This window comes from Lupinus angustifolius, chromosome LG13, assembly GCF_001865875.1.
Source record: "Lupinus angustifolius cultivar Tanjil chromosome LG13, LupAngTanjil_v1.0, whole genome shotgun sequence".
In the NCBI taxonomy this organism is placed as follows: Eukaryota; Viridiplantae; Streptophyta; class Magnoliopsida; order Fabales; family Fabaceae; genus Lupinus; species Lupinus angustifolius.
This window is the reverse complement of record NC_032021.1, coordinates 11339617-11352641: the sequence shown is the minus strand read 5'-3', so window position 1 is coordinate 11352641 and position 13025 is coordinate 11339617. Positions and strand designations below refer to the sequence as shown.

Sequence of the window (13025 nt, the reverse complement as noted above, 5' to 3'; positions counted from 1 at the left end):
CTTGAGCTCCGCCACACCTATTCAACCCCCCTTCTAGGTGTATTTTGTCACTGATACCTAACAAGTGATATTAGAGTTAGTACGACGTAATAGCTCAACCGCATCCGCGTGATCCGAGAGGGACTAAATATGGGCTCTATTTACCCATTTAGCAGTGATGGCGTATCCATTAACCGCCCTCCCGTATTCAATGGTGAAGGTTATGCATATTGGAAGGTTCGCATGAGAAACTATATCGAGGCAATTGACACAGACATTTGAGATTCCGTTGTCAATGGTCCATATATTCCACTTCATATGGTGGATGGCGAGTCTAAAGAAAAGCCTTAAGGCTTATGGATGAATATTGAGAAAAGAAAGGTCCAACATGACCTTATGGCCAAGAATATCATTACTTCGGCCTTATCTTATGACGAATTCTTCAGAGTCTCGTAGTGCCTTAATGCAAAAGAAATGTGGAATACGTTGTAAGTTACCCACGAAGGCACAAACGAAGTTAAGCGTGCTAGACTAAATACGTTTACTCATGAGTATGAATTATTTCGCATGCTTCCTAATTAATCTATATGTCATATGTAACACCCCAAAATAATAATTAATAAATTGAGTTATTGTTAATTAGTGTGTATGATTTTGAGATTTTATGAAATGATTGTTATACGATTTTTATGTGCCTAGTGTTAGTTAAATAAATTGTGTAATAGTTTAATATATATTTAATATTTGAATAATATAATAATAATCAATTAAGAGAATAAAATAGATAGACATAAAACAAAATTGTTTTTTCATGATGTTCCTCTCTTGTCTAACCCTTCAGTCAATTATCCTCTCCTATAGCTTCATAGTATGACTCATGAGGTTAATCCCCTTATAGTTTGCACAATTTTGTATGTCACTCTTGCTCTTATTAATATGGATTAAGATATGTTGTACATGCTTAAAATATGTTATTATATTAGTCTCACATTGCCTATTATTGGAATAAAGTAGAGAAGTCAATGTTATATTTGGACTCAAGTTCCTTGTTATAATGTGCACCAAATAGAAACACTTCATGGGCACTTGGGCCCATGGGTGTGCTAGAGCTTGTAATCAGTATTCTCCAATAATATTTTGGAAGTCGCTCAACGCTTCTAGGTAGGGCTGGAAATGAGCCAAACTGAGTCGAACTAGAGCTCAACTCTGTTCAGCTCGATAAGGATTGGTTCGGTTCGAAACTCGACTCGCGTTCTATACGAGTTTTTTTAGGTCAAGTTCGACTCGGTTAAAGTTCGCGAACTGTTCCGCTCAGTTCGAATTGGTTCATTTGGAAAACTCAAATAGTTATTACATTTTTAAAAAATACTATAAAAAGTTTTACATATATAAATATAATAACTATAAATATAAAAAATAATGTATGGATCATAATAAACATAAAAATTAGTTTATATTTAAAAATAAATATGTATATATTAATCGAGCCAGCTCATGAACCTAATGAGTCGAACGGTATCCAACTCATGTTCGACTCATTTATTTATTGTCAGCCCTACTTCTAGGGATGTAGGCACAATTGCCTAAACCCCGTTACCAAATTCTCGTGTTTCTTCTCTTCTATTTATTCTATGATTTTTATATGATTGCTTATGACCAATGTTATGCAATGATCGCTTCCAATGTACCAACAATTGGTAGACGACTCTTAACCCATGCGCTAGATTATGGCTAAAGAGGGAGAAGGCATGTTGGTTGGACAAGGTCTATTAAAGATACTGCGTGAGAATAAAGTAGATGAGTTGAAGAAGAAGGGAATGTGATGGGGACCACATTTGTGTTGGATCCAGAAGTCCATGTATTTGATTGAAACTAAGGTGGAGATAGAGAAATAGGTGTTGAATCAAATGCTTGCAATATATCTCTAGATGTTGAGAGAATAATCTCATTTGAGATGAGAAGTGAAATATCTTAATGGTGTGTCTAGGACGTCATAGTGCAAGATATTAATTGTTAGCAGATCCACAAAAGCATAGAGGCGATGGCTGACTTTGATGTAGGGTGTGACATGGGCATTAACTTTGATGCAAGGTGTAACATGGGCATTGTTAGAGATGCAGGGTGCGACATGTGCATTGGGTTGGATACAAGGATGTGGTATAGATATTGTTTAGCATTGACATAAGGTGTGTGTTGTGGTATACTCCTTATGGTGGATTATAATAGTTTTTCTGAACTATGATTGTCGAACTAGACAATGGTGGTTGCGACTAAGGGTTTTCAAGGAAGCTCCATGGTTCAGCTAGCTGAGTATTGAAGAAGGCTGTTGTTGGTGAACTTTGGTGTAGAAGTTTTATAATATCAAAAGACTTCCTAGTAATAAGTGACTAGACGGTATGTTCCATTAGATAGTTGTATGGGAAGGTGCACTAAGAGTTCGGAGAGTTAGGCTCTTCATAACATCGTCAAGGACACTCATAAAGGCTTATGCTGAAGGGGAACAAGCTCATATGTGGAGGAGTTATTAAAGAGAATTAGGCATTGAGCAAGATAAAGCGAGATATTCGCTAAGGTTGAGATTTTTTGTAGTGTTCCTAAGGAGTGAGATATTCATCTATTTCAATCAAGATGGATATTGTTGTGGATGCTTAAAATATGTTATTATATTAGTCTCACATTGCCTATCATTGAAAAGAGTATAATAATCAATGTTATATATTAATCATTAGTCTCCAATAATATCTTGGTAGCCGCTCAATGCTCCCTCGTTATCAAATTCTCTTTTTTCTTATCTTCCATTTATTTTATGCTATTTATTTGATTGCTTGTGGCCAATGTTGTGCAACGATCGCTTCAACCACTTGTTGGCCCAGACTGTAATCGGGGAGCCTCCAACCATCAGGGAGTTACATTTTTATTGGGTATGAGAAGAGTAGAGAGACACATGTGAGACACAACGTCTTGAGCCAAAACTTTAAGGCATTAGTTCCATGTGTTTTTTCCGCTTATAAACTCTTTCGCTCCTCCCCTCTATCCAATGTGGGACTTCACGCTTGAATAAACCCAACAATCTTCACCTCAAGTTTGTGTACCACACACTTATTAGTTCGCTCCTCCTTAAGTCCACCATATCCCAGCTGAACTATCATCTCTGATACCACATGTTGGCACAGTGGAAGCGATTGTTGCACAATGTTGGCCACAAACAATCAAATAAAGAGCATGAAGTAAATAGTAGAGAAGAATCAAGAGAATTTGGTAAAGAGGTTCGACCAATTGTGTCTACATCCCCTAGAGTATTGAGAAGCTACCAATATATTATTAGAGAATAAGGATTACAAGCTTTAGCACACCCATAGGCCCAAGTGCCCGTGGGGTGTTTCTATTTAGTGCATATTATAACAAGGAACTTAAGTCCAATATATATCATTGATTACTCTACTCTACTCTAATAATAGGCAATGTGTGACTAATATAATAACATATTTTAAGTATCCACAACAATCTTCACCTTGATTGAAATAGATGAATACCTCACTCCTTAAGAACTCAAAAGAAGAAGACGTTTCTCCTACACACATATGACATCTTCCTAGACTTCATGATCATATTAAAAACCTTTGTGAGACATCTAATTAATGTCATGCTCTCCTATAATCTTTCATACCTCGATAGGTATATTATATGGTCCAATTGTTTTGTCATTTTCCATCGTTTTTAAAGCTTCTCTTACCACCAATTCTAGAAATCTACGATAAAATATAATTTTGATCATCCTCATTCATATGTAGTCTCTCACGAAACAAGGAATTATGCCCCCAATTGAAAAACTTGTGAAAGTAATTCTTCCATCTTTATTTTATATTTTTGTCCTTCACCAAGACTTTTTTATATCTGTCTTTAATACATTTCACTTTGTCTAAGTCTCTTATCCTTCTTTTCCTAACCTTTGCAAGATCGTGGTAATTTCTTTCCCCTCCCTTGGTACCTAGAGATTTGTATAACTCATCATACGTTTTATCTTCAGCTTTACTTACTGCTTTCTAGCTCTCTTTCTTATATACTTTTATTTTTCTCAACTTTCTAAAATTTTATGCAACGACCATGATTTATAACATTTCTTTTCCATCTTAACTTTATCTTATACACTTTTGTCTCACCATCATGATTATTTATCCTTTGACCCACAGCCTCTAGCTTCGCCTAGCATCTCATTTGTTATCTTCCTAATTTCTTTTGGTCATCTCCTCCTACAAAAACATTAGGATTTCCTTGTACCTCCCAAAAAAATTCTTCCAAAATGCTTTGATTCAAGCTCCTATGTCCGTTTCCCCTCAATTTCCACGATTAAATCCATGAGACTCTATATTGTCCTTTTCTCTCCATTCTTCTCTTAATCCGTACATCCATAATCAAAATATTATATTGGTTTGTCAAGCTCTCACCAGACATGACATTGTAATCCTAACAAAACCTTCTACACAATTTCCTTATAAGAAATAAATAAATTTGAGAACGTGCAACTCCACTCTCATATGTGATAAGATGATCCTTCCGCTTCTTAAACATGTATTGACTATTATAAAATCAAAAGATCACGAGAGGTCTAGAATAGTCATACCATTTGTATTTGATTTTCCTATGTCATATCCATCACGAGCACCTTCAAATCCTCTAGTGTCCTTCCACATATGCCCATTAAAATCACCTCTAAGGAAATTCTTTTAAACTAAAGCTATTGTTTGGATTTCTCCTTCCAAATCCTCCCAAAATTTTATCTTCTAATGTTCCTCTACCCATATATGAGGAGCATAAGCACTAATCATATTAAATGTATTTTTCTTTGTTACAACATTTAGAGATATGATCCAATCTCCTATTTTATTTACATCCACCATATCCTTTTTCCATTCCTCATCTACATATACCAACCACATTTCTCAATCTTGTCTTACTCGTGTATCATAGCTTAAAATCTGAAGTGTTTAATTCTTTGTATTTTCCTCAACCCACTTAGTTTCTTCTAAGCACACAAAATTAATCATCCTCTTAACCATTGTATCAATTATTTCTGTTGATATGCAGGTAAGAGTGCATATATTTTGTCTTTCAATTCATATTCTAGATTGGTGAACTAGTTTATTGACCCACATCATTCACACAAAGCTCTTACTTATATTTGGCTAGATGCGGGCGGTGATACAACTGCCCTTGCTCTTTTGATATTGTACTGAGATAATACAGTGTGTTTCTTTTCAGCAACAAACCAACATTATCATTATTGTATCATTGATTCTTATCATAGAAATTCGAAAAAGTTTTACATTGACTATCAAGTACCTAACACAACTTTTACCTTTTATTCGGACTTAGAATTGACTATATATATAGCATTGAACACACTCAAGATAACTTTATCTATATTGATATATCTATATATATATATATATATATTTATATATATTTATATCTAGACTTATTTTTCAAATAAAACAAAAATCATAGACTTATTGGATAAACTTTCTAATATCAACTTTACATCTAAAAAAATGTTATTTATTTTTAAATAAATATACCAAAATTAATCAAGCTTTTGGCTCACACATTTAAAAAATTATAAATAAAATGCGGTCCTAATAATAAAAGCTAGTATAAACAAAACTTGTATATATCTCCATAGATCTTGGAAAATACAGCCAAAAAATTTTATTACAAGGAATTGGTTTGGATTTTAAGTCTCTGTATTCTGAGGTCCTCAAGTATAAGGCGGGTCTCTTTACACGCTTCATTACAATATTGTCTATTATAAGATGCTACTATTTGCTTAGTAGAGCTCTCTAATTCTCTCATCTCATCCAAAACTATATGTCTGTTCCGGCACTCTACACTACAGAAACCTTCATCAGCCCTGCATAAATAAACATTATGTCCAAGTTTTTATAGCAAATAAAATAAACCCAATTTTTTATACATGTGTACAAAACCAAAACTATTCATGGTGTTCATTTTGAAGAAATGTTATGAAGCTCCCTCCATATGGTACTTAAATCACCAAAGATAGACTATTATACTAAATGAAGTATTAGTTTATTTTCAACATATTCTTCATATAGGTTAAGTCATAATAGAAAATTACTAGACGCTAAAAGCAACATCATTTCTTAGTAGGGGTTTAATGCCGTGAGTGATACAAGATAAGTGTAATTTTTTGTTGAAAAATGAAAATCATACTTCAATATTCATGAATCATATGTTAGTAATAATTACCTATAATATGAAGAGTTTAGCAATATACCTGTACATATAGATATCTTTGTCTGGGCTGAGTTGCTTATTGCATAGGCTACAAGTTTTAAGGAAGCAAAAGAACTATAAAGAGGTGGTTTGGTTTGCCTTTAATCTCATCGCAGATTTCACAAGGATATTGGAATTTGATTTGCTCTTTGAGCTAATGATTTGAGTGAGAAGCCTCAAACCAACATCCATGGTGGTACTCTCTATTGACCTCACATGCTTCCTTCTTTTGTTCCCTTCTTGGATTTCCATCTTGAAGGGGCTCATGAACTTTGGAAGTGTTGAAGAAATTGATGATGGACAGCAGCGCAAACTAAAGCCCAAATTTCCAATAACTCAAAACTTAGTTAAATGAGTTTTTGTTTTCGTTATTGGCAAAATTTTAAATTTACATTTTATCTGTTATTAGTTTAGTTTCCAAATATAGTAATTCTTAGTTTTTAGTTAGTTTAGCTTTCAATTCGTTTAGCATATCTCATGTAGTCTATATAAGTTAGTCTTGAGTTGTATTTGAGATGTAAATACAAGAGAGAATTACACATCATTTTTCACGATTCATAACATTTGCAATTTCTTTCTTTCATGGGTGCACATTTTGCTGCTGCAACTTACTTTGGAGCTGTTATTTCTTCTTTCATTTATGGCCATGGATTCTCAACTTTTACATGGTATCAGAACACCCTTTTGAAGAGTAGCTATGTTGCATCATCTTTGTAAAATTCTTCACCTTTCTTTTACATTTACTTTTTTATACCTTCTTCCACGTAATTGCCAACCTTCATCAAATGGCTAACCAATTAATCAATCCCATACTTGATCCATGGAACCCTTATTACATGCACACTAATGAGAACCCAGGGCCTATTCTTGTGTCCTCTTTATTAAATGGAGAGAATTGCCACCCATGGTCAAGAGCCATGATATTGGCTCATTGTTAAAAATTATAGGGAAAACGATTATGTGATATGCTTCTTTAGAGGGTGGAATATCAATTCTCTTTAGTGAGATCACTAATCATGCTCATGGATCCTCTTCCTCCCATCAACAAAGTTTTCTCTATTATGATTCAACAGGAAAGACAATTGCAATTTGAGGATCCCAAAATTTCAGCAAACCTATCAAGCAACACCTATGAGGCAAGAGAAATGGGTAGAGGAAGGGGATACAAAAGAGTGAGCAACAACATATCCAATACGTAAGGAAGACTTGGGACTTTTGCTAGAGGTAGAGGACAAAATACTTGCACTTTCTATCAAAGAAATTGTCACACCATTGACAAATGCTACAAGAAGCATGGATTTCCTCCAAGCTACTCAACAAACTCAAACAACATCAATTGTTACTTGGGACAAGAAGCAGATCCAGAATTGAAAGAACAAGAAGATTTTGTGAATTTGACATTCAAGCAAGAAAATCCAGATGGTGATTGCCCATTCACACCAGCACAACACAATACACTAAGGAACATAATCTAAGAATCAATGAACCAGACCATCCATAACACTAATCAAGGGAGCTTAACTTCTAAATATATGCCTACTTCACATCAAAACAACTCAGGTAAGCCATTCCTTAGCTTATCCAACTTGTCTAAATCCAATAATTAGGTCCTTAACACTAAGGCAACATACCATGTTTGTCATTCCCTCTACTTTTTCAAAATTACAAGAGGATTCAACCTCTGTCTACCACTCTACCTAATGGTAACCATGTTACAACCAATTATTCAGGAACAATGATGTTCTCTTATCAACTTTACCTTAACAATGTTCTGTATGTCCCCATCTTTAATTTCAATCTAATATCCATATCAAAAGTCACAACCTCCTAGGCCTGCACATTAACGTTTTCAACCAATCATTGTCAAATTCAGGACCCACACTCCTTGAGGATGATTGGTGTAGTTGAGATAAAAGGAATTGAATTCAACAAGAATTACACTAAGCCACACAATGTAAATGCCTATTAATGTTATGACGATTGTAATCTTTGACACTCTAGGTTAGGACACTTATCTCATAATAAAATGCTTGCTATGCAGAACATTTTCCCTTTCATAAAATGCAATAACAGCCAAGATACTTCTAAAATTTGTCATTTGGCAAAACAAAAACGCCTACCTTACTCCATTAGTATTACTAAATCTACTAGTGCTTTTGATTTAATTCAAATAGATATATGGAGGCATATCTCCACTTCATTCACATTTGATCACAAATACTTTCTCACCATTGCGGATGACATACCCAGGTTCTCTTGGATTTTCTTTATGAAGCTAAAAGCTAAAACAAGTCAACTTGTTAAAGGATTTTTATGCTTTGTTGAAACTCAGTCCAATTCAAAAATAAAGGTCATTAGAAGTGACAATGGAAATGAATTTATCACGAAAGATTTCTATGTTGAAAAGGATATAGAACACCAAACATCATGTGTTCATACACCACAAAAAAATGGTATTGTAGAAAGAAAACACCAACACATACTTGGTGTGACTAGAGTTTTAATTTATCAATATAATGTGCCTACATTCTTTTGGAATTATGTTGTTTTATATGATATACACTTGATTAATAGACAAACAACTGTTTTCTTGTATAATAAGTCACCTTTTGAAGAATTACATAATACACTTCCTCATATCAGCAATCAAAAAGTCTTTGGTAGTCTTTGCTATACCTCTACTTTAGTTTCCCTTAGAACAAAACATGACCCTAGAACTAGGAGATGTGTTTTTCTAGGTTTCAAACATGGCACCAAAGTATTCGTCATCCTAGATATAAAAACTAATGAGGTGCTAATATCTAGAAATGTTACCTTCTTTGAATATATATTCCTTTTTTCTAATCAAGCCTCAAGTGGGACATAAAACAACCAAGAGTCCAACCCCATACTTCCTATCAATCAGAAGGATATATTTGCCTATTCCATGACTGAACCACCCATGCCAACCTCTACTAATACAATTCCTAGCCAAGGTCCAATACTTCAAACTCCTCCATAAGAAGACTTAACCAATCCCAACCAAACTAGGCAATCCCAAAGGATCAGAAAATCCCAACCTACTTAGTAGACTATCACGTAACCCTCACACATGACTCAAACCCATACAAACCTCATATCAGATATCCCATAGGCCAAACCCTTAGCCATGCTCATTTATCTTCTAACCATAAACACTTCTCATTGTCTATTAACATCAATCAAACACCCATAGATCTTTCAGAAGCTATAAAATCTTATTTTGGGAGACAAGCTTTACAAACAAAATTGAATGCTTTAGCTAGAAACAACACATGGATTTTGACTCCTCTACCTGCTGACAAGAAGGCAATAGGCCGTATCTGGATTTTCAAGGTTAAACACCATGCTGATGGATCCATAGAAAAATATAAAGCAAGATTTTTAGCAAAAAAAGGTTCACTCAAACAGAAGGGGTGGATTACATGAGCACTTTCAGTCCAATGGTTAAAATAACTACAATAAGATTTTTTCTTTGCCTTGTCGGTCTACATAATTAGCACCTGCACCAATTGGATATCAATGCAACTTTTCTCCATGGTGACTTGAAGGAAGTTGTATACATGAAGATACCACCTGGGCTGCAAAAATCATGTCCTAATCTAGTTTACAAACTACAAAAGTCCATCTATGGATTAAAGCAAGCTAGTAGACAATGACAACAATTCAGCTTTGCAAATAGCCGCCAATCCCCTTTTCAATGAAAGGATAAAGCACATCGAGATAGATTGTCATGTGGTTCGTGAAAGAGTGCAAAAAAACACTATTCATCTTCTTTCCATCTCCACTTCACTTCAATTAGCTGGTATTTTTACCAAATCTCTTTCCCATTACCTTTTTGAAGCATTATGAACAAAATAGGCATTATTGACAATCACATGCCAAGTTTCAGGGGTCTGTTGAATAAATTCATGATTTACGACAAACTAAAGCCCAAAGTTCCAATAACTAAAAACTTAGTTAAATGAGTTTTTTTTTTTTGGCATTTTTTCAAATTTCTATTTTTCTTGTTATTAGTTTAGTTTCCTAATATAGTAATTCTTAGGTTTTAGTTAGTTTAGCTTTCAATTGTTTAGCATCTCTTGTAATCTATATAAGTTAATTTTGAGTTTTATTTGATTCATTGAAGGAGGTAAATACAAGAGAGAATTACACATCATTTTTCACAATTCATAACATTTGCAATTTCTTTCTTTTCTTGGGTGCACATTTTGCTGCTGCTGCAACATACTTTGGAGCTGTGATTTCTTTCTTCATTTTTGGCCATCGAATCTCAACTTTCACAGGAAACATTGTAAATCTATAAGGAGAAATACAAAATGAGATTTAATAGTGCAAGAAGAAACAATTTGATGAGTTATATGAAAGAAAGAAGTGATGCACATTTAAAGGAAAGCATACCCCACAAAGAAAACAACATATTTATGTTTCTATTTTTAACTCATGCACACCACCTCCTATCTCATTTGTATCCCGATTGTCTCTCCGTCTAATTAAAAAATGACATTTAATTAAAAAGGAAAATTATCAAAATATAAATAAATATTTTTATGTTACTTGTTGGAATTTGATTAGACCATATAATCAGGTCCATACTCTTTAGCAGATCTTGCTCTCTTACTTCTTCTAGGTTCTATTTATAACCCTACATTTTTATCATTATCTCTAATCACAAGTATGTGACTAGTTGAAGAACCCCCATTATTTCTCAATTTGAAAGGGAATTTATTTTCATTGAAGTCGGTATCGTTAGATTTAATGATCAGTATTGTGTTAAGATCATAAAATTGTATGCCTTGTTATTTACAACATACCCAGTATATACACATTCATAGGCTCTACTTGCAAGTTTAACTCTCTTGAGGTCTAGAATTCGGACAAAAGCCATACAACCCCAAGTTCTCAAATAAGACAAATTTAGTTGTTTATACTTAAAATTTTCATATGGGGGAACTTTCTTTTAGCCTTGAGTACTCTATTTAGTAAAACAGAAGTTGTTAGACTGGAATAATGGAATCCCGACAAGAGGTAACTAGAATATTGACTGAGTTTGGTCTAGGAGCGCCTGGTTGGATACTGGAAAAGATACTCTGACACTCAAGTTAGTATATGGAGATACGTGTGTAGAAAGAATAAAATACAAGAGTATAAGAGAATAAGAGATATTAACTTCCTTATAGGGTCTCCTCTTATTTATAGAGGAGATGAACATGAAATATTTTATGGTAGATGTTGTTGGTAATGCCGAACATCTTGCCATGTCATGCCTACCCTAGACAAGCGTAGACTATTTTATCTGTGTCGGACCACTATGGCACATCCGGACTCTAGCTAGTATAGCATGTCTAGTTGTCGTAGCCATATTCTAGGTCTATTCTCGCTATACGGTAGGGGACGGTGGAGGGTGCAGATGGTGTGGTCAGCTCTGTAGCACATGCCTCTATTGCATAGGCAACATGACAATCTTGCTCAGACGACATGGCAGCCCTGTAGCAGAGATTTGTGGTCCGTACATTGCTGACGCAACTTGCCCCATCAATATTGTCTTTTACTTAGCTAGATCAGCTATTCGGGCATGATCGACATCTATATGAGTTGGACCTTCTTTGCCCGACGTTTGGTCTAGACCTCTACAGATGTGGACAAACATGACATATCCTTGAACTAGGATGGAACAAATTTCTTTAAAGAGTTAGATCAGGATTTTCAATGCTTAACCATCATATCCCAAATATGTTCCTTTAGCATTTGTGAGAGCATTATTAGTTGTAAAGTATTCATGATGAGTGTAGATTTTATATCAAAATTAATTTTTTTTAGAAACACATATTTTGAGAGTTAGAGGCATGGAGACGCAATAAAAGATAAAGTGAAGATTTATGATCATTGATCGAAGGGTTAAAGATAGAGATTTAATTGTACAAACCATGATTCATTGACACCTTAGGTAAGTTTTGAATACTTACATCGTCTAATAACCTTTTGTATAATATGAAAGTAAGTAATTTAACCGTTATCGTTGAATCATATTTTCTTACCTTGATTATGATGCATATCAAATTTTAGATGATTTAGACATAAATAAGCTTATAATCTAATAATCAATCTTTACTTATATTTTAAATTTCATATTATGGTTAGAAGAAAGTTGTGTGGTGAAACATCAATTAGTTTTTATATTATATGAAAATTTATAGACTTAAAATTCATATGTACGCGCCACGACCTGATGATGTTAATACATCATGCTCCAAAAGACACGTTATGACAAGACAAGGGTGAAAGCTGTCAACCAAAGACCAGGCGAATTAAATCCACTTCAAACTCCCTCGGGCCTTAGCTAGCCAACCGAACAATACAAAAAGGCACACTGTTGACTGGACAATAACAACCAAATTAGAGAGGGACCACTTCTGAAATCACATGTTTCGCCACTTATACGGGACTATCACACCGTCTGAACAACTCAGGCTTCTTCCAAAAGCCGCATGCTACCTATACGCTACCACACCTATCAATAGACGCCAAGATAGACCTACAATGCAACTACACAACTTAGTACATGTTATAAGTCAACTATCCATATAGTATGGATCTGTCAGAATAGTCCAACAAGGAAAAAACAACCTCTACTTGTCTAGAGTACAAGGTCACTTGGTCAGCGAAACCAACAACAAATGCAAGGAAATATTCTACTCATCTCTCCAATATAAATAGGGGATTCCTCCCCCATA

At 34.4% G+C, this 13025-nt stretch overlaps 1 pseudogene; it reads right to left on the bottom strand.

The window, feature by feature from the left end:
- LOC109363596 lies at window positions 5578-11771 on the bottom strand (annotated as a pseudogene).